At 45.2% G+C, this 22,441-nt stretch overlaps 1 protein-coding gene across 14 annotated transcripts in view; it reads right to left on the bottom strand.

The window, feature by feature from the left end:
• Positions 1 to 11,065, bottom strand: part of KIF1B (kinesin family member 1B) — a 145,068-nt gene extending 134,003 nt beyond the window's left edge. For 9 of the 14 annotated variants that reach the window (XM_059135590.1, XM_059135593.1, XM_059135600.1 and 6 more), the window contains exon 1: positions 10,703 to 11,059. The gene's annotated coding sequence lies outside the window, so the exon portion shown is untranslated. Of the gene's footprint in view, positions 1 to 10,235; positions 10,257 to 10,702 lie in introns of those variants that run through there. The other 5 variants (XM_059135598.1, XM_059135599.1, XM_059135603.1 and 2 more) reach the window with 3 other exon arrangements.
• Between the last annotated feature and the right edge of the window lie 11,376 nt (positions 11,066 to 22,441).

Genomic DNA, 22,441 nt, shown 5'->3' with positions numbered 1-22,441 from the left:
ACTCTGCCTACTTGTGCTCTCTCTCTGTCAAATAAATAAATAAAATCTTTTAAAAGGGGAGGGCGCCTGGGTGGCTCAGTGGGTTAAAGCCTCTGCCTTCGGCTCAGGTCATGATCCCAGGGTCCTGGGACCGAGCCCCACATTGGGCTCTCTGCTCAGCAGGGAACCTGCTTCCTCCTCTCTCTCTGCCTGCCTCTCTGCCTACTTGTGATCTGTCAAATAAATAATAAATCTTAAAAAAAAAAAAAAAAAAAGCTAACAGTAATTCTTTTTTGGAAGTGGTAAGTACATTTTAAAATTACTTTCCCCCCAAACAAATAAAATTACTTTTCTCAAACAATTTGAACCTAAATATAATTTTTTTTTTTTTTTAATTTAACTGTCTTAAGTTAAAACTGCAACCATCTTGGGGAGCCTGGGTGGCTCATTCAGTTAAGTGTCTGCCTTTGGCTCAGGTCATGATTCCAGGGTCCTAGCATCGAGTTCCACCCTGGGCCCTCTGATCAGTGCAGAACCTACGCCCACCTCTCCCTCTGCCTGCCCCTTTGCCTCCTTGTGCTCTGTCTCTGTCAAATAAATAAAATATTAAATAAACAAACAAAAACCAACCTGCAACCATCTTCACAAGCGAGTTAAAATTTTACACAGTCGGGCGTCTGGGTGGCTCAGTCAGTTAAGCGTCTGCCTTCAGCTCAGGTTCTGATCCTGGGGTCCTGGGATGGAGCCCAGCATCACATCAGGCTTCCTGCTCTGCGGGGAGTCAGCTTCTCCCTCCCACCCTCCCCCTCTGCTCATGCTTACTCCTCCTCCCTCTTTCTCTCTCAAATAAACAAAATCTTTTAAAAAATCTTTTATATAGGAAGCTACAGTTAAATGAACTACAGAAAGTGTTACTTTGCTACTTCTCTACTACTATAAACAGTATCTCTTTATAACAGAATTAGACCAAAGAATTACAGCTTCAAAATCCCCTGGCTCTTTAAGAAAAATTACAAATTATATAAGCCTGAAATCAAGCTAAAATTCCAGTTGGAACCAGTAGTTACAGAATACTTTCCGGAAGTTATAGGAAACCAATACTTCTAATTAGTATAAAAATTACTCTCCAAGCTTCGAGCAGTCAAAGGAAGAAGGCAGGTAGGAAACACAATCACACATAGTCCAAATCACTTACACAGCCTCAGTTCTAGACTGTTCCTCTGACTGGTTTTCCTTCCTATGACACACAATTAGAAGCATCAGGAAAGCGGAATGGAGCAAAAATTCCAAAGCATTCACTAACAATAAAGGGATAATAAACAGGCCAAATTTATTTGAATTTTTCTGAATTTTTGCCCAATTGCTTAACTTTGACCTTGTGCAACTGAACTTGCCCTCAGAGGTTCCCTGGACTGTTAGGAACCTAAGGAGAACATTAATTCTCAAACTGACCTTTCAGTAAAGTGAATAAACAGGAGTGAAATAATACTAGTTTCTGGTTGGCTTGTTCTTATATTCCTTTTCTATAGAGAACAGTCAGGATTATACTCCTAAAACAGAAGTCAGTTCATGTCATTTCCTCTACTTAAAAACTGTCCATTGGTTTCTGCATCCTCAGAACATAACCTAAAAATTCAAGGGCCTCCACAATCCAACCTCCTTCCCCAGCGTCCATTTTCACTGACCAGCTTTAAGGCTTCTTCTCCACCAAGCACCCTCTTACTGCACCAAACACGCTGCTCCTGGAAGCTCAAGCTCCCTTCTCAACCTATCGGAAGTCCACATCTTTTAAGAATAAGGTCAAATACCACCATGAAGCAGGAAGTGTAAAGTCACACATTCCGGCTCCTTTCTGAGCCAAAACTGATACCTTCCCTTTGCTCCTTAAAAATGTTGTGTTGGTTTTCTTTTTTTTTTTTTTTTTAAGATTTTATTTATTTATTTGACCGAGAGAGATCACAAGTAGGCAAAGAGGCAGGCAGAGAGAGAGAAGGGGGGAAGCAAGCTCCCTACTGAGCAGAGAGCCCAATGCGGGACTCGATCCCAGGATCCTGAGATCATGACCTGAGCCGAAGACAGAGACTTAACCCACTGAGCCACCCAGGAGCCCCTGTTGTGTTGATTCTTCATGTTCCTGCTTCTTCCACCTGTCCTGTGTTGTAGTCAGTAGTTCACTTAACTCTCATGCACTGATAAGTATTCAGTACATGTTTGTCACAAGTGAAAATAGAATTTAACCAAGAAATTCAGTCTTTTACATTCAATATTCACACAATTCGCTATACAGCAGCAAATTTATAATAGCAACAAGCAGTCTACTTAAAAGATCATCTTTTCCAATGACTTATGGCTTAAAAAATGAATTATATCTTAAAAAATGAATGGGTTCCCAAAAGTAAGTCTCTGGAGCTAGTGAGCCCATTCTGAGATGCTATAAAAACTTTGTTATTATAGGGGCACCTGGGTGGCTTAGTGGTTTAGGCTGCTGCCTTTGGCTCGGGTCATGATCTCAGGGTCCTGGGATCGAGCCCCGCATCGGGCTCCCTGCTCCGCAGGAAGCCTGCTTCCCTCTCTCTCTCTCTCTCCCTCTCTGCCTGCTTGTGATCTTTGTCTGTCAAATAAATAAATAAAATCTTAAAAAAAAAAACAAAACTTTGTTATTATAAATTTTGCATCTCTCAGGCAAATAATTTCCACGAGGACCAAGCAGACTTTAGGACCCAATACTGTTTCACTGGCCATGGCTATACTGCTAAAATGCCCCCCTCAAAGGTAAGAATTTATTTTTCTATGTGTATGAATTACCTGTCTATTCTTGATCTTTGACTCAATGAATAAAAACCAGCCATAAGCCAAGCTGTGAAAGCTCAAAATGAATCACATGTTGGAAAAGCTTTTTTCTGCATTCTAACCCAATGCCAAGAATCAGACTGCACAGAGCCTCCTGATAGCTCAGATCTTCAATCTCGAATGGGGTTAAACTAGCTCACCCAGACTCTCCAACTGTTTTCTCTTCACCATTACCTAAAATAAGTTTTAAAATACGGTTTTGAATTTATCAGACACATATCTTCCTGTCACTGCAATTAATAAATCAAGGATCCGGGTGCCTGGGTGGCTCAGTGGGTTAAGCCTCTGCCTTCAACTCAGGTCATGATCTCAAGGTTCTGGGATCGAGTCCCACATCGGACTCTCTGCTCTACAGGGATCCTGCTTCCTCCTCTCTCTCTCTCTCTGCTTGCCTCTCTACCTACTTGTGATCTGTCTCTGTCAGATAAATAAAATCTTAAAAAAATAAAAAAATAAAAATAAATAAATCAAGGATCCTCTTTTTCACCGGTAACATGATTTTACTCATAAACCAAGAGGTACATCAAGAGATAACAGCCCGGTGCCTGAGTGGCTCAGTGGGTTAAGTCTCTGGTCTTCGGCTTGGATCATGGTTTCAGAGTTCTGGGATCGAGCCCTGCATCAGGCTCTCTGCTCGGCAGGGATCCTGCTTCCTCCCTCTTCTCTCTGCCTGCTGCTCTGCCTACTTGTGATCTCTATCTGTCAAATAAATAAATAAAATCTTTAAAAAAAGAAAAAGAAAGAAAGAAAGATAGATAGATAGATAGATAACGGCTCCAAGGCGCACCTGGCTGGCTCAGTTTGTAAAGCATGTCACTCTCGATCTCAGGATCATGTGTTTGAACCCCTCACTGGGCACAGAGCTTAAAAAAAATAATTAAAAAGAGAAACAGCTCCTATGGCATAAAATCAACTATTCTAAATGAAAGTGATTTTTTTTTCTCTTTCAAAATCTGGGTAGTTAATACTTTATCTAGTAAGTCCATTCTGTTCTAATATCCGAAGCTATGTCTCATAATTTTATTGTAGCAGATCTGCTGGGAATTCTGGCACTCAAATCCCACATTCCACTGACACTCTTCTATTGTCAAAGTGGATGACAGACAACACCTTCGTCTGGAATTGTCCAGGCTAAAATGAACTCAGCTCAGCTATAGTGTAGAAATGGTAAGTTTAAATCAGAGGCTAATTCAAATTTGGTAGGGGTTGAGTCCCTGCCCTTAAAGAAACAACAAGCAAGCAAGAAAGAAGGAAGGAATGAACACATTGGTATGAGCCAAGGTTCCCTCCTTCTGAAACATCCCCATGACCACACCTCTGCAGCTACCAGCCTGGGTCGTGGCTCACTATCTGGGCAAGAATTCAGGTCAGACTTTTCCATGTGTTAACAACATGTCAATCTTGCCACATGATAAAAAGATACAGAAAGTTTAATAGGTATGTTTTCATTTAGGTGACAATACAAGTATTCCAGACTCTCACAAGGGAGATGCTTAACTGACTGAGCCACTCGGTGCCCCTACTGTGTCATTTCCCTAATGCTTCTCCATTTATTACAACTCAACTCACCAACCTTACCGAGGCCAAGGAAATTACTTACTTTTCTTATCTCTACTATATATTTTAAGTTCCCTGGGGACAAAAAAATTAATTTTAGTCATGTTTCTAAGCCCCCAGATACAAAGTCTTGAATATGGGAGCTAAAATATTTTGGTTGAATTCCTGGTTATTGTGTCAACATGCAACAGGCTGATGCCTGAATGGCATGAAGAAACACTGCTAAGTTGTTCCAAAATAGACAAGTCATCCGACCAAAAGAAAAAAAGATAAAATTAATTTCGAATTCCTTCCTAATTAATCCACTGGATGGCTCAGTGGATTGAGCTCTCTGCCTTCGGCTTGGGTCATGATCCCAGGGTCCTGGAATGGAGCCCCGCATCAGAGTCTCTGCTCAGCAGGGAGCCTGCTTCCCCCGCCCCCACAGCTTGCCTCTCTGCCTACCGGTGATCTCCGTCAAATAAATAAATAAAATCTTTAAAGAAAAAAAAAAAGCTAACAGGGGTCTCTGGGTGGCTCAATCAGTTAAGCAGAATATTATAATATTCTGCTGGTAAATTCAGGTGTATCTTTATATAAAGTTACATATCTGAACCATATCAGTCATATCCTGCATAAAAAAGACTTTGGTTATGGTTTAATGTTGTATTTTCAGTTTGGATTACTTTTTTTAAAACGGTCTTTGAAGAACATTTTTTCCTTTTTCTCAAAGACCTGTTGAATACACTTAGTGAGTACATCCTTATATCAGGATGTCTATAACACTTTTCTCTTAGTTTTAGAATTTATTACCAAAAAAAAAAAAAAAAAGTTGATGAACCCATATATATTTTTTTCTTTCCCCTTTTACCTTGACTTCTGAAAGTTCCAAAACTAAATTATAATAACCACATTGCACAAATTGCTGTAATCTATTAATTTAGTTTTTCCTCCTGTTACACAGAGTTTTCTTTCTTATCTATACTTTAACAGCCCCCCTTATATTTATGGTATTTGTGGCAGGCTACTTAAAACCTTTTTAGAACTGATAAGTGGTAAAAACTACAAACAAAAAAAAAAAGTTCCTGTAATAAACCTATTCTGCTATTTAACATCAGAAATATGTCAAAATCTAGCTTCTAAAAACAAAAGACTTTAAGAATTATATAAAAAATTGTGTTGAATTAATTTGGTAACTGTGAGTGGCCAGAAAGGCCGGCAAGATCTGAAACCAGATCCACCAAACAGAAGCAGACAAAAGTTCAGTGAAGGAGGAATGTGAAGCAGGGACTTCCAGTGCAGCAAAGGCATGAAGTGTGTCCCCGGGTTTTAGCAATAACAGGCTGGAAACCAGCCACCAGGCAGGGGTCGGGAAGCAAGGGCCACTGAAGCCAATCTGTGGTGGGCTGGAGAGTAGCTAGGAGGCGAGAAAATGGAAACCCAAGTACCCTCCTTGCTTCCAGAACTTGGCTGTGGGAGCAGGAGTGAGAGCTACGAGGCAACAGGAATGAAGGGAGGATTTTTCCCCTGCTTCCCCATTTTTATTAGGAGGGACAAGCATGTCTCCACACTTTATTCCACAGCTATTTGTTAGGTGCCTACCATACGACAGGCAGTTCCAGGAGTCTGGGATAACTCGATGAATGAAACAGATAAACATCCCTGCCCCAGAGGAGCTTACGTTCCAATTCTAGTTGGGGAAGTGGGGACATGAAAACAATCATTTCTACAGAATGCTACGTGATGACAAGCACTACCAGGGAGAGAAAGTGCAGCAAAGCAGGTGGTTCAGGAGTATGGTGGGGACGCGGTGCACGTGCACTGAGGAGGTCGGGACAGGCCTACTGAGGTGGTGAAGTTTAAGCGAAGACTTGAAGGAGGCAAAGGAGTGAGCCAAGCTGCTTTCTGAGGAAGACCGTTCCAGGTAGAAGAGTCAGAGCAAAGGCCCTAAGGTGGTACTGCAGGGAGACAGCGAAAGGGGAGAGAGTAACCAATACAGCAAATCCCTGAAGACTACACGCCGAGGACATCCAGAACACAGGCCAAGGGATTATTAGCTGAAATGTGGAAGAGAAACCTTTTCTCTAAGACTGAGGAAAGAAGGTAAGAAAGAAGGCAGAGAATTCTTTAAGTAGAGAAAGAGGAGGGGGGAAGTTCATGCCTTTTTCCCCCTATGAGGTGTGTAAGGTTTTAAGCCAAGCATGGGACAGTGGAGAGGCTTGAGTAAAGCAGTCAAAGTCTCACTTAGAAGTCACTGTGTAGAACAGGGGAAGGAATAAGAGAACTACTTCAACAGACACCAAAGAACCAAAGACGGATTCAGAGGAGACCTAAGGTTACACATTAATTGTGGCACTAAACCCCAGCCCTGTGTGAGATTCCTCCAAGGCAGACTTAAAACAGAAGATATGGCGGGTAGGAAGGATGCAAGGCTGGCATCTGCATAATGGGTCTTGTGGGATAATAAAGGGTTAAAGACTGCAGTGCTGGTAAGAAAAGAGCTGAAGCAGTGCACCCCAGAAGTCAAGTGTACTAAAGGGAGACAAAAAAGTAAAATCTGGAAGAGGCTGATGGCCCAGGAGACGATGTGGAAGAGCACTTGGAAGGAGACTACAACAGCGAGAACCTTCAATGATCAGAGCTTTAGATCTGAGGCACAATCTGACATTAAGACAGGGGGGCGCCTGGCTCAGTCGTTAGGCGTCTGCCTTCAGCTCAGGTTATGATCCTGGGATCGTGTCCCATATCAGGCTCCCTGCTCTGCGGGACGCCTGCTTCTCCCTCTCCCACTCCCCTGTGTTCCCTTCTCTTGCTGTCTCTCTCTCTCAAATAAGACAAAAAACAAAAAACAAAAAACAAAAAAAAGATCCAAAGATGATGACAAAGTAGAAGGCAGCACCACAAAACTGTTCCTGGAACGGCAAGAAGCTTGTGTCTGCTTGAGCTGAAGTCAAGGAATTTTATGGTTAAAGGTAATTACAAAAGAAGTTCAGTACAGTGGTTATGCACTTATTTCTAGTAGGAAATTTCTAGAGGAAGTCATTTAGCCTCTGTTTCTTCATCTGTAAAATAGGGGGTAACAGTATCTATTTCATAAGGTTGTTACAAGGATTAAATTACTGAACAATGTAAAGTGCTTGGAAAAGAGCCTAGCACATAGAAAGGGCTCAGTCTGAGTGAGCTATGTTGTCATTATTGTTGTTGTTATTGTTTATACAGTCATTGACATCTGCCGGGATGATGTCAGAAATTCAGACAGAGGGGGAACTAAGCCAAGTATCAAAGACATCACACAGAACAATGGTGGAGGATGATATAGCTGATTGATATGCTTTGGAATAAGCGTGATATTACATCAGTGATATTAAATATAAAAAAATTTTCTTTAATCCATCAGACATTTACAATCTCGTTGACTTCAAACACATACATGAACAAGCACAAAGCAATCATGAAAGTACCGACTGAGCACTAGGTAAGTATTACATGGCAATACAGAAGGGGAAAGGCTCTGACTGTAAAAACCATAGAAGCTACCACGATATGGACTAAATTGTAATAAATCACTAAGTAGTACTAAAGCTTTAAAGACCTAGAGTTAACTTTATCTTACCATGTCTGTATACAAATGGTAAAGTATAAAGAGAACTAAATCTCTACATGCACTGTCAATAAACTGGTAATGAACACCATAAAAGTAAGCATCAGTGAATCACTGGGCCATTAACCAAAAAAGTCCACCTCAAAGAGAAGTCCCAGGACAGTCACCTCTGCTTCATTTATCTTCTATTCTAATGAGCTGCACAAAGAAAAGTTCTGAAAGGGTGTGTATGTACCCACACTTTCATAACTCCAGAATTCATCAGTTTGTCCCAACAAGGCCATCTTTCAAAGAGAACGACATGAAGTAGACAGGCTATACGTTTCAAATCAGAGCTTTGGAAAATTATATCATATCAGTTTACAAGATCAAAAGGATACGCTTCACTCCTGGGAAAGACCTGCTGTGACGAGCAGGCCAGGAAGGGGCTTACAAACTACAAGGCAGGGGCCCGCTGTTGTCCTTTACTCTGTACCCAGGCCAAGACCATGGCAGGGAAGGGAGCTCAAGAGTTCTGGGCTGGGAGAGACCACTGGCACTCTTCTTGAGAGTTTATTCCCGGAACAAATTCAAAATGGGAAAGAGAAAAAAGGAAAGCTGCATTCATATCTGGTCTTGGAAGGAAAAATGGTCTGTTTAAAGCCTTCAAAACTGTACTTAATGGATAAATTTTGGAAAAACATTTGATAGAGCAGAGCTGCACAGATTCATAAAATTCTGCCACCAAATCAGGTTCACAACCAGGTCTGATTTTATCAAATGCTGAAATTATATTTAACCACAATTCTTCAGATCTTTTTTTGCAAATAAAGTAACTGCAAATATTCAAAACTTAGAAATAGTTCTTAATCAGGCCATGGAGTTTTAAAACAGACATTCTGTATTTCCTCATGTCAAAGTAATACAAAAAGCACCAGTTTCCACTGACACCATTTTTGATCAACTAAGTTTTAAAAGGAAAGCTTGACGATAAAAATACAAAAATAAAGTATTAAGACTTCTCTTAGAGAACCCTAACTGAAAATTTTCAGATAGCTCAACTTGAGAAGTTACAGGAATTTTTTTTCATTAAGAAATAGAGTTTAAAAGCAAAGGGCACAAAGACAGGAATGCCACCTTCCAGCTCCTGTCCACATCAAGCATGTAGGAGAAGCCTGATTCACAGGCTCACACCGAATTCAGTTATTGATCATCTCCAGATCTGCTTTGCAATCGCAAGGTGTGTGTAATCCTCATACTCCGTCCCCACACAGTACATTTAACTCCACCTGCCCCATTATCCAACAGCCACACCAAGTTAATGAGAAAGCACCACCTCGCTCAAGAGAACACAAGCTAAGATTTTATTATGACTAAGCTAAGCTGACAAAATGCCAGCCTTTATGTAAAATATCCACCATGATATCACTTAAGAGCTATTCAAATCCAATCGCCACACTTTCATGGGGCTCCGACAGACCCATCCATGACACAAAGCAGCATATTCAGTGTCGGCAGAACAGCTGCCTAGAGCAGTGAGAGATATGTGAGCAAGGGATCTGTTGACAATCTAATTTCAGCAACCTCCAGATTCCACAAGGATGACAACCTGCACCCTCAGAAACACTGCTGCATGCCTCTCCCACTGTCAGAATATGCCAGGCTACTAAACTCCGCATGGTGAGCTACTCTGAAAATCCACCCATCCGGCGCAATACACTAACTCGAAGCCTCCGTCGTGGTAAACCGGCCTTAGCAACCCTCGGGTCGGCCTGTGTACTTGTAAGGGATCACCATCAGGCCTCCACGTCCAGCGCCCTAGCCACACAAGATGAACAGAGAAAACACCGGATTTCACCCCAACAGGAACGGGATCTTGAAGGCACTTGAGCACAGAAGCTCATTTAGCAACTGACCAAGGACAAAAAGTGATTCGGGAGTTCAGTCCTGGTTTTAGGGCCGGACTGTGTTGTGTTGTATGAACAATGACTGGCTTGCTCGAGCAGGCTCCCAACCCCCACAGCTTGGCTTCTGGCGCGGCCAGTCACCCTGAAAGCTGCCAGGGCTGTCACTCGGTGCCTCCCAGCCACCGGACTTGGCTACTAAAGGATTTGTCAGATCATCCTCCCAATATGGCTGCCAGAGTAATCCCGGGCTGCTCCACGCCGAGACCACGGCAGCCTTCCCCGCGGCGGGCCGGCATCCCACACGCCCCCTCCCCTCGCATCGCGCCCCCTCCCCGGGCCTCGCGCCGTCGGCTTCCCCTCCGCCCCGCCAAGCCCCTGCCTACCTTCATCTGGCAAAAGGGCACAACCCCGATCCCAGGCCCGGCTCCGACGCCGACCACGGCGGGGGCGAGGGGGTGGGGGACCCGGGAACGCGGGGCTTCAAAGCGCCGCGGCGCCCGCCGCCCGGAGCTGCAGAGTGCGCCCCCGGCGCCCGCAGCCCGCAGCCGCCCGCCCGCCCGCCCGCCGCGGCCCGCGTCCGGAGGCTCAGGGAAGCCGAGGGCTGGCGCGGGGCACTGCGGGCGACCCAGCAGGCCGCTGCACCCGAGGCCGGGGCTCGCCCGCCCGGGAGGCTCCCCCGCCCCGCCCCGCGCCCCGGTGGGGCGGCGCGACTCCCGCCCGGCCCGGCGCTTCCTCCGCTCGGACCCCGCCCGGCCCCGGCCCGGCCTCCCCCCGCCCCCGGGAACCCCCTCCCCAGCCCCGGCGGCCGCGGCGCCAACCGCCGCCCCCACCCCCGCCGCCCCCGCCTTACCTCAGCCGCGCTGCGGACCGACGGGCGGACGGACGGGCCGGGTCAGCAGGCGCCGCGGCGCGCGGGGGCGCGGGGGGCCCGACAGCGACGCTCCTCAGCGCGAGCAGCGGCAGCCGCGAGCCGCAGGGCGCCGCTCCGCAGCCCCATCACGCAGCGGCCCGGCCCCGCATCGAGGGCCGCGGCGCGGGGAGGGCGGGAGCGCGGGAGGCCGGGGCGCGAAGACGACCCGGCGGCGGCAGCTGCGGCGGACGGGGAACGACTCGGACTCGCGCTGGCGCCTCCCAAGGCTGCCGCCGTCTGACTGCCCCGCGTCGGTCCTCGCGAAGCTCCGCCCGCAGCCGCCCGCGCCGGACACCGCCCCGAGCCCGGCCGCCGCTCGTCACCTCGGCCCGCCCCGACGCCTGTGATTGACGCAGGAGGCGACCAATCGGAGCTTAGAGCTCGGGGCGGCCGGCCAATCGCAGGATGAGCCAGAGAGGGGACGGGGCGAGGAGCTGCGGAGATGCCGGGGCGCCTCCTGGTGGCCCCGACGCCCGCTCAGCTGCGGGGGTGCGGGGCTGCGGGGCTGCGGGGCAGCGGGGTTGGGGAGGCCGGCGCCCAGAGTCCCCTCCCGGGTGACCCGCGAAGGACGTGATTCGGCAGCGGTCGCGCTCGGCCCACCTGATGATCCGCCTTGCGGGGGGACAAAGCTTGGCCAAGTGGGGCGGGGCGGGAGCGGGGGGCCAGGCGCCTGCGGAGGGGCTGCGAGGGTGGGAGGCGGCCGGGTGTGCAGTCATTGTGCGTTTGGAAAGCTGCTCGCTCCGTGAAGCCGCCAAACACGGCGCAGTCAGGACTGAAACACGCAAGGGGATGAGCGTATTATCCCGCAGCAAGCGTCCCTGCCTATTCTTACCGAGCCCGATCACAACACCTCCCACACGCCACCTTGGGAGAAAAGGCGGAATGAGTAATGGAAAAGCATGACTTAGTGGGCATTCAACTCGTCTCCTTGGGAGACCGGGTAAGGACCGTGAGTAAAAGAACAAAACGCTTTGTATCGTCCCTGAGCCAATGACCCGAGCTCCCCTTCGGGAGATGCCCTTGAAGGAGGGTTGTTGAGATTCAGCAACCCGAGCAACACGAGCGCTCTAGCAGCGATTTTCCGAAAAATCAGATTTAGATTCAGCTCAGAAGGAAAAGCCCACGACTGTTCATGAGCGGTCCAGTTTAGTACCTAATGAAATAAAATACTCAACGGCATATATGTGCAATTATCGATGCCAAATGCCGTTACTTTATAAGGTGTGAGATGCTTTTTTATTTCCTAACAGTAAACTTGGATCCGCCCCCCCCCCGCCCTGAATTCAATACAGGTTGGGTGTTTTACTTATAAGCAGATACTAAAACATCAAAATTAACTTCTGACACTAATGATTTTGGAAAATCTGCATCCCGACTAAAGTCCTCTTAGGCGCCATCCAGTCAACATTTCTCGAACGTTTCTCATTTTATTTAGAATTTAAACTCCACCCACCCACAAAAGGATTTGACATAACTTCCATGGAAGCATACACGGAATAAAATTGTATAGCATTAACATAGAAGTAAGATTAATACTAAAAAACAACAACAACAACAGCAAACAAATAATAAGAGGCTATATTGTGGGAGAAAAAGGCTGTATGAATAAGCCCAGTGCATAGAAAGAAAACGAATATTAAAAACCAGAGTCAGTTAGGGCGCCTGGGTAGCTCAGTGGGTTAAGCCTCTGCCTTCGGCTGGGGTCGTGGTCTCAGGGTCCTGGGATGGAGCCCCACATCAGGCTCTCTGCTCAGCAGGGAGCCTGCTTCCCCCTCTCTCTCTGCCTGCCTCTCTGCCTACTTGTGATCTCTGTCTGTTAAAAAAAAAAAAAAAGAGTCAGGGAATGTGCTACCACTGAGCACAAAACTCAGTTCCCAGCTCCCTGAAATCCAGAACAAAAACGAAATTCCAATGGGTTAATGAAGAGAAGCTCATCAAGTCATCAGTAGATACCAAGTTGTTCCTAGGTTGGAACTCTTTGTATAAGCACTATGATAAGCACCATGGAGAGTTACAAAAACCTGGATGGTAGGTAGTATTGTTTGAGCTCTCAGAGCTCAGTCTAAAAAGAATCTAAAACTGAGTGAAGGGAATGTGGTGGTAATCCTCACTGAAATCAAGCAAAAGCATACCGAGAAGGGTCAGTAGAGGCAGGTAAACGCTGTTCTAGGTTTGAAGGCCCGAATAGCCAGCTCTGCATAAGCCTTTTGACCTTTGATAGATGAAGTTACTCTGTGGGGTCATTCAATTTCTCTGTAATAGAAATGACAGATTTTGTACAAAGGCACCTTTTAAGAGCTGTCAAGTTCTTGAAAATTGAATTTAGCCATGGCCCCATTAGGTTATCCCTGGAACGCAAGAAAATAACAACATCAAAAGATCTATTAATGTGATGCACATGCCCACGCTACTACAACTAATAAGGTTTCTGGATACAAGATCAATATACAAAAATCCAAAGTCATAAGAATAGCAAATTAGAAAATGTGATTTTAAAAGAGCCCATAAAATCATTAAATTTGGCAATAAAATTATAAAATATGGAAGGTTCAGTTGACAAAAAATGAGCAAGACCCTTATGGAAAAAATTTTATAGCTGTATTGGTGAAATACTTCAAGAATACCTACATATCATAGCAACATTATCCTAGATCTCCTGAGACAGGGGAAACAAAAATAAAAATAAACTATCAGGACAACATAAAAATAAAAAGCTTCTTCATAGCAAAGGAAACAATCAACAAAACTGAAAGACAACCTCTGAATGGAAGAGATATACCTGATAAGGAGTTAGTGTCCAAAATACATTAAGAACTTAAACAAAATGGGCAGAAGCCATGAACAGACATTTCTCCAAAAAAGACATATACAGGGGCACCTGGCTGGCTTAGTTAGTAGAGCTTTTGACTCTTGATCTCAAGACTGTGACCTCAAGCCCCATGCTGCATGTGGAGGAGATTGCTTAAAAATAAAATCTTTAAAAAAATTTTAGAAAAAGAAGACATCCAGATGGCCACAGACACATGAGAAGATGTTCAACATCACTCATCATCAGGGAAATGCAACTAAGAACTACAGTGAGATAGGGCCACTCGGGTGGCTCAATTGGTTGAGCAACTGCCTTCGGCTCAGGTCATGATCCCGGAGTCCCGGGATTAAGTGCCACATCCTGCTCCCAGCTCCATGGGGAGTCTGCTTCTCCCTCTGACCTTCTCCCTTCTCACTCTCTCTCTCAAATAAATAAATAAAACCTTAAAAAAGAAAAAAAGAATTACAATGAGATATCTCACACCGGTCAGGATGGTTAAAATAAAAAAACACAAGAAACAAAAAGTACTGGCAAGGTTGTAGGGAAAAAGGTACCCTCATGTGATATGGGTGGAAAGCAAACTGGTTCAGCCACTGTGGAAGACAGTATGGAGCTTCCCCCCAAAATTAAAAATAGAATTACCATAGGATCTAGTTATCCCACTACTGGGTATTTACCCAAAGTATACACAAACACTAATTCAAAAGGATGTATGTACCCCTATGTTTATTGCAGCATTCTTTATAACAGCCAAATTATGGAAGCAGCCCACGTGTCTATCAACTGACAGATGAATAAAGAAAAGGTGGTGCACATGTGTATATACATGTGTGTACATATATGTATATACACATACATGTATGCACACAATGGAACGTGACTCAGCCATAAAAAAGAGTGAAATCTTGCCATTTACAACAACATGGCCAGATCTAGAAAATATAATGCGAAGTGACAGAACTCAGTCAGAGAAAGACAAATCCCACATGATTTCACTCACATGCGGAATTTAAGAAACAAAACCAACAGCGGCGGCTGGCTGGTTCAGTCAGCAGGGCATGTAGCTCTTGATCTTGGGGTCATGAGTTCAAGCCCTAGGTTGGGGGTAGAGTTTACAAGAAAGAAAGAAAAAGGAAAGGAAGGAAGAAAAAGGAAAGAAAAGAAGGAAGAAAAAGAAAAGACTCTTAACTGCAGAGAACAAATTGATAGTTACCAGAGGGAAGGGCAGAGGAGGGCTGCAAGACAGAGGGGAAGGAGATTCACAGTGCACTTCCTGCGAGAAGTACTGAGTGATGTATAGAATTGTTGAATCACTACATTGTATACTTGAAGCAAATGTAACAGTGTATGTTAATTATACTGGAATTCAAATAAAATGAAATAAAAATAAAATAAAATAAAAATAAAATAAAATCAGGGGCCCCTGGATGGCTGCCTTCCGCTTGGGTCATGATCGCCGGGGCCTGGGATCCTGTCCCACATTGGGCTCCTTGCTCAGCGGGGAGCCTGCTTCTCCCTTTCCCTCTGCCCCTCCCCCACCTTGTGATATATCTCTCTCTCTCTCTCTCAAATAAATAAATAAATAAATAAATCCTTTAAAAAATGAATTAATTAAAATAAAAATTCATTTCATCACCAAGGCAGAGATAGTCCTTATTTTTGGACAGGAAGAAAATATTATGAAGCTATCAATCCTCTCCAGGTTTAATCTATAAATTTAATGTCATTTCAATGAATACTGCAACAGGACTTTTCGTGGAATTTGACAAGGTGATGTTAAAACTAAATAATAAGTCTATTCCATGTCCATTTAAAAAAATTCGTATGCTAGAATGAAGCCAGGATTATCCATGACAATTTTTAAGAAGGAGATGTGGGGACTTGCCCATAAGTTAGCAAGATTTTCTGTAACATCATTCTAATTAGAATTCTCTTGCATTGGCACAAGAATATACAAGTCCAGAAATGGAACAGAATAAAGTCCAGACCACACACATATGGTAACACAACATATGACAGCATTGGCATTACAAATGTCTGTTCAGTGGGAAAATGGTAAATGATACATGATAATAAATGATGCTGGCGTAACTATTTAACTATGTGGTTAAAAATGTGCTCCTTATGCCATATAAAAAGTAAATTTCAGGTGGAATACAAACCTGAATCAGAAAAACAAAGCTTTAAATATTTTAGTAGAAGATATAAGATATTTTATGGAGGGGGAGCGGCCAGATGTTGAGATAAAGAAATACATTTTTTAAAACTTTTATTGAGGAGCAGCTCTGGGTGGTTCAGTGGGTTAAAGCCTCTGCCTTGGGCTCAGGTCATGATCACAGGGTCCTGGGATCAAGCCCTGAGTTGGGCTCTCTGCTCAGCATGGAGCCTGCTTTGTCCTCTCTCTCTGCCTGCCTCTCTGCCTACTTGTGATCTCTCTCTCGCTGTCAAATAAATAAATAAAAATTAAAAATAAAATAAAAATAAAAGTTTTATGAATTTACTCTATTGTCTTAAGTAAACTCTACACCATCATGGGCCTCAAAATCACGACCCCAAGATCAAAAGTCACATGCTCCACCAACTGAGCCAGCTAGGCGGCCCCAATGAAGAAAAATATTTTTTTCTAAAGATTTTATTTATTTGTTTGACAGGCAGAGATCACAAGTAGGCAGAGAGGCGAGCAGAGAGGGAGGGGGAAGCAGGCTCCCCGCCGAGCAGAAAGCCCAACGTGGGGCCCGATCCCAGACCCCTGGGATCATGACCTGAGCCAAGGCAGAGGCCTTAACCCACTGAGTCACCCAGGTGCCCCGAAGAAAAATATTTTAAAGAAGAAACAAAAACCACTAAACAAAAAAGACTGATGAACTTGACTATAATCAAGCATGCACACACGCACTTCTATACAATAAAACATCCCATGGAACAAAGCAAACAATAAGCCATAGGTTAGACAAATATATTTACAACACATATAACCAGTGTTCAGAATATATAAAGAAATCCAATCAATTTACAGTAATATAAACCAATATGAAAAATACAAGCAACCTAACAAAAAACAGGGCTCAAAAGACTAGGAGTAGGCAAATTCAAAGAGAAAAGAATGGAGAGACACTTAAATCATGGAAATGAGAGACGAAGCCAAATCCTTCAAATTGCCAGCAGCGGCAAGCATGTCAGTACCCGGCGGTGGAAGAGAAGGCAATGGAGGGGCGCCTGGGTGGCTCAGTGGGTTAAGCCGCTGCCTTCGGCTCGGGTCATGATCTCAGGGTCCTGGGATCGAGTCCCACATCGGGCTTTCTGCTCAGCCTGCTTCCCTCTCTCTCTCTGCCTGCCTCTCTGTCTACTGTGATCTCTGTCTGTCAAATAAACAAATAAAATCTTTAAAATAAAAAAAAAAAAGACTGAATGTTTAAAAAAGAGAAGGCAATGGAACAGCGATTTTGGAAAATCTGTTAACAGCCAGGAAAACGGAAGACGAGGACAGCTCTGCAAGCCAGGATGCCCGAACATACTCTAGGGAAACTCTTGCACAGGTGAGTGAGGAAGCTCCAAGAATGCGATCCTTTCCGTTGTTTGGAAAGGATAGGGGAAAAATCAAAACGCCCATGGACGAAAGAACGGATGAATCAGTTGTGAGAGGGTCAGAGGAGGGAATACTGGGCAGCAACTAAAATTAAGGCAGCAGCCAGGGCCCAGTTAGAAACCACAGTAGTCATGACAAACACAGGTTTACTGGAGGAATTGGTTATGCAGATGTTCCAAGCTTGGAGAGAAAAAAATACAAAAGGAAGAAGGGATGATAATTCGGAGACTAGAAACTGCAGGAAGGTGCTAGGCTCCTAGCACTGGGAGAAAAAGTGAGGATGGAGTGTTCTGGAAGGGAGGAGACTGGGGGAGGGGCCAGGATTGGAGCTGGGGGGCTTGGGGTGGGGGTGGGCAGGGTGGGGGGAGTGGGGGGCTTGGAGCAGGGAGGAGAGGGGGCAGTATTAGGAAAAAGCACCAGAAGATCGGACACCTGGGTGGCTCAGTTGGTTGGGCCACTGCCTTCGGCTCAGGTCATGGTCCCAGGGTCGTAGGATCGAGTCCCACATCGGGCTCCTTGCTTGGCGAGGAGTTTGCTTCTCTCTCTGCCTCTGCCTGCCACTCTGCCTGCTTGTGCTTTCTCTCTCTGACAAATATATAAATGGATAAAATCTTTAAAAAAAAATAAAATAAAAAAGCACCAGAAGGAGGGAAAGAGCAAGAGAAAGGAAAACTAAGACTTCCCTCCTCCTTTCCACGCCTCCTACTGGAAGAGCCCAAAGGGAAACTGACTGGTAAAGGAGCTTGAGGAATAAAACAATATCAAAGGGGGGGGGGGGCACAGAGCCGAGGAAGAGTAAGCAAACAGCTAGCGCAATGACTAAATCTCAAAAACGTAAAGCTGGGCAAAAAAAAAAAAAAAAAGGTAAGAGTTGCAGAATAATTTGTGCATGAAGTTTGAAAACATGTGCAGAGAAACAGTGCAGCACCCAGGACCACCTCCCTGCAGAGTCAAGTAGGAAAACCTGCCCAGACAATGATCATCAACAAATTCAAGATAGAGGTTACCCTAGGAGAGGGAAAGAAAGGAAGCAGCAAGCAAGACACAGAAAGCTTCAATGGGGGGCGCCTGGGCGGCTCAGAGGGTTAAAGCCTCTGCCTTGGGCTCAAGTCACGATCCCAGGCTCCTGGGATCGAGCCCCACATGGGGCTCTCTGCTCAGCGGGGAGCCTGCTTCCTCCTCTCTCTCTCTGCCTGCCTCTCTGCCTGCTTGTGATCTCTCTCTGTCGAATAAACAAATAAAATCTTTAAAAAAAAAAAAGAAAGAAAGAAAGCAAGAAAGAAAGCTTCAATGGTCTCTGTAATATTTTATTTCCGGGGGAGGGGCGCAGGGAGACACTGGATGGAAATGGTCAGAAAAAGGGAGGGAGCAGTGGAATGAGTGCATCGGTGGGTGCCTGCGATGTTAGTCTCTAGAAGGCCTGTTAGAAAATATTTCATCATTTAAAAATGGTCTAAAGGCATCCCAGCTGCGCTCCTAGCAGTAATCCTCTGCGGGGCGGGGTCGGAAGCTGGGTCCGAGGGGCCAGGACTCGCCCGTGGCAGCTGGGCCAGCCGGAGGGGCTGAGTGAGTGGGAGGCCATAAGCCATAATCCTCTCTCTGACCTGGTTTTAAGACACCCTCGTCCCACAGCCTGCCCTGCGAAAGGTCACTGCCTCTTGGCCGGTTGACTCAGGCCATATTCCTTTAAAACTGCCACATGCCGCCACTTGCGCTGATGAAAATGTAGCGAGAATGAAGACCACAGTCCCCCGCAGGACTGTCCGTGCCCATAAAGAGAATTATCTGCCGGGTATTTCCACCCAGGTCGGGTAACACATGTACTTCAGTCTTGGCTCATGTTTCGCCTTTAAAAATAGGAATTGCTTATATGTTTGGACCTGGGAGGCTACTGTGCTGAAGCTGGAAAGTATCTGTTTTTTAATACAAAGTCCTTGTAAATATTAATTAATGTCTCTTTGATAGAAGTGTGTGTGTGTGTACAGGTTGTATTGAACTCTGTATTAAGTAACAACAATGCGGAGCTCGAGACAAATCAATAAAGGCTCTGGGTTGTTTTGGTTTTTTTCAGCGAATACTTAGGAGGCAATCTGACCTAACTCATTAATATTAACTTACAGTGACACGACTTCTGCTGAGGTTATGTGGAATCGGAGAATCAAAAGGGGAAGATACTCTGGCACGGGTTCGTCCTCCGGGTCAGGAAACTCATGAGCACAGCAAAGTCTCCAGTTCGCTGAGGACTGATTTTTTTTAATTTGGTGGCTTCAACGACCCAGAATCCAGAAGCGAAGAAAGGACAATCAGCCAAAAGAGTTGTCATAAAACTCATGCTTCTTACTCATTTGAAACGTTCCTCAAGCCTGTCTCATTCCTTTTCACCACGAATTCTAACAAGCCGGAGTGCCTGAGTTCTTTGCTAATAAGATTGATTGGCACAAATAGGGAAGGGGAAAGCAGGGGAATGAGCTGCTGGGAGAAGCGAGCCTTATTCCCACCGAGATTAAAAAGTTAAAAAAAAACGTGTGCAGGATCTCAGAACACATAGCCACCTGACAACGTTCGGATCCAAATGACTTCTGGCTATCTCCCAAAGCCAGATGAATACAAAAAGTGAATCCTGAGACCGCCCAGAAGAGTCTGCAGGACAGAACCGCAAATCTGGAAAGGTAATTTCAAAAATGGAGTAGGACAAAACTTACACTTTTGAAAAGGAGTTTCTAGTCTTCTCGGGAAGCCTTGAAGAAGAAAAAAAAAAAAGTTTCGGCCTGGATCACATTTTCTGAAGTCCCTAAAGCCAGTAGCAAAATCAATGGGTGTCACTTTTTTTTTTTTTTTTTTTTTTTGCCTCCTATGTTCAATTATACTGAACTGAGTATCAGTTTATAAGGAATATATACATCACCATGCAATAGAAAAAAATTGCTGAGGTCGCTATGGAGAATATCAAACACAGTAACATGCAGAAGTAATGAATCAAGAACCAAACACTGATATTTGATATTTTTGTAAAGGCTAAGAAAATGAGAAATTTTAATTTTGTGCGTTCCCTTCGTTCCCAGCGATTAGTGCAAGGTTTTGTTTTAATCAGCTGTTGGCTCTTGGCAAACACAGTCAGCTATAATTAGCCTGTCTGGCTGTTTCCCCTGGTCATGGCTGGGGACCTATCATTTCAGCCAGATAAGAATACTCCGCATGGGTTCCCCTCTTCTGAATTGCAGTTTATGTATATATCATTTTTCTGTAACAGGCATTTTTTACTAATTAGGAACAACCTTGTATCAATTAACTTTGGTCTTCAAGCCATGATTAAAGAAACCAAATTGTTGTTTCTGGGAATTGCAGTGACAGATGGCCCCGGAACACATGGGCAGAACATGGTGCCTGAAATGGGCTTCCTACGGCTGCACAGAGTCCAGTCGCCAGGAGCGATGCCTGGGACACGAGGCTAGGGAGGATCGGGGCAAAACGGAGAACTGGGAGCACAGTGCCCGCAGCTGACCAGTGCTCAGGAGGGTCAGAGTATCTCAGATGACCTCGCCATTTCCACCACTCCCAAATCCCCAGTCCAAGGAGACGGTCCTGAAGACAGTGCCTTCTCCAAAGCTCCAGCTCTCAGCCAGTGTCTCAGGGAAATTGTATTTTCTCACTCCCGCTTTCAGGGTAACCACTCGCGATGAACCCATAACTCAGGCTGAGAAAGCATCTGCTGGGAAGAGGGAGTAGAGAGGGCTAGGAGCACCCGGTCTTTACAGTCCAACTGTCTGGATTCTGATTCTATCACTTGCTGTGTGCCTTGAGCACCTAACCCGCCCCCACCCCTGCGGCATCCTCATGTCTACAGTGGGAATGAGGATACTCCTAGTTCACGCTTCACATTCAATCTTTATTCTCACCCTCCTGTTCTCTCCCCAAGGGATCGCTGTCATCCCTTTCCTTTGGTTTCTCTATCTGCTGATTAACAGAGGCAGAGGCACTGAAATGTTACAGTGAGGGGCACCTGCGATTGGGATGTCAGATAAGCGTCTGCCTTCGGCTCAGGTCATGATCTGAGAGTCCTGGGATCGAGCCCCCCAGGGGGCCCCCCACTCAGTGGGGAGTCTGCTTCTCCCTCTCCCTTGGCTCCACCCCACCCCACCCCACCCCGCTTGTGCTGTCTCTCTCTCTCTCTTTTTCTCTCTCTCTCAAATAAATAAGTAGATTCTTTAAAAAAATAAAAAATATAAAATGTTACAATGAGGGGCACTTGGGTGGCTCAGTTGATTGGGCAACCAGCTCTTGGTCTGAGTTCAGGTCTTGACCTGAGTCAGGGTCATGAGCTCAAGCCACACACTGGGCTTCACGCTGGGTGTGCAGCCTACTTTCAATGAATGAATGAATAAATAAATAAAATGCTGCAATCCAATAAATCTGCTTCATTCTAGTGAGGGATCCTGGGCAAGTCAATGTCTCTAGACTTCAGTTTTTAACCCATATGTCAGAGTAGATGAATTCTAAAGTGTGTCCCGGTTCCACTCTCTCATCTCAGCATTCTGTGCTTACTGGACTTTTTCATCCTCTCCAGGAGAGGGGAAAAAACTAAGTAGATGATGACGGTGGAAGGCGTAGGGATGGTGGCAGCTGATATTTACCGAGAATGCAGCTAAACCAAGAACTACGGGAAGCATTCCATGTTCATTGCCTCGTTTAATCCTTGCCCTGGTCCTGTAAAAGTGGCACTTTTATTGCTCCCATATGAGGAAACTTAGGTTGTGGGGGGCTGAAAAATGGCAACACAGCGATACCAGGTTCTTATCCCTGGAAACTGTCAATGTCACCTATAAGGAAACAGGGTTTTTGTAGATGCGTTAAGGATTTTAAGATACGGGGATTATCCTGAACTAACCCGGTTGGCCCTCACTACAGTCCTATGTATCCTTATAAAAGGGAGGTAGAGGGAGATTTGATGGCGTGCACACACACACGCGCACACATGTGACGATGGCAGTGTGACCACAGGAGGCAGAGCCTGGAGGGATGCAGCCTGGAGTCTAGGAACACCAGCAGCCTCCAGACGCTGGAAGAGGGAACAAACACATATTCCCCTGGAGCCTCTGGAAGGTCAGATAGCCCAGTGACCCCAATGATACTGATTATCGATTTCTGGCCTCTAGACATGAGAAAGAATATGAAATTTTTGTTGTTCTAAGTCACCTGGTTTATTATTATTTTTAAGATTTCTCTTTATTTATTCGACAGAGATCACAAGCTGGCAGAGAGTCAGGCAGAGAGAGAGGGGGACGCA

This window comes from Mustela lutreola, chromosome 10 (genome assembly GCF_030435805.1).
Source record: "Mustela lutreola isolate mMusLut2 chromosome 10, mMusLut2.pri, whole genome shotgun sequence".
Classification (NCBI taxonomy): Eukaryota; Metazoa; Chordata; class Mammalia; order Carnivora; family Mustelidae; genus Mustela; species Mustela lutreola.
This window is presented reverse-complemented; position numbering and strand designations above follow the sequence as displayed.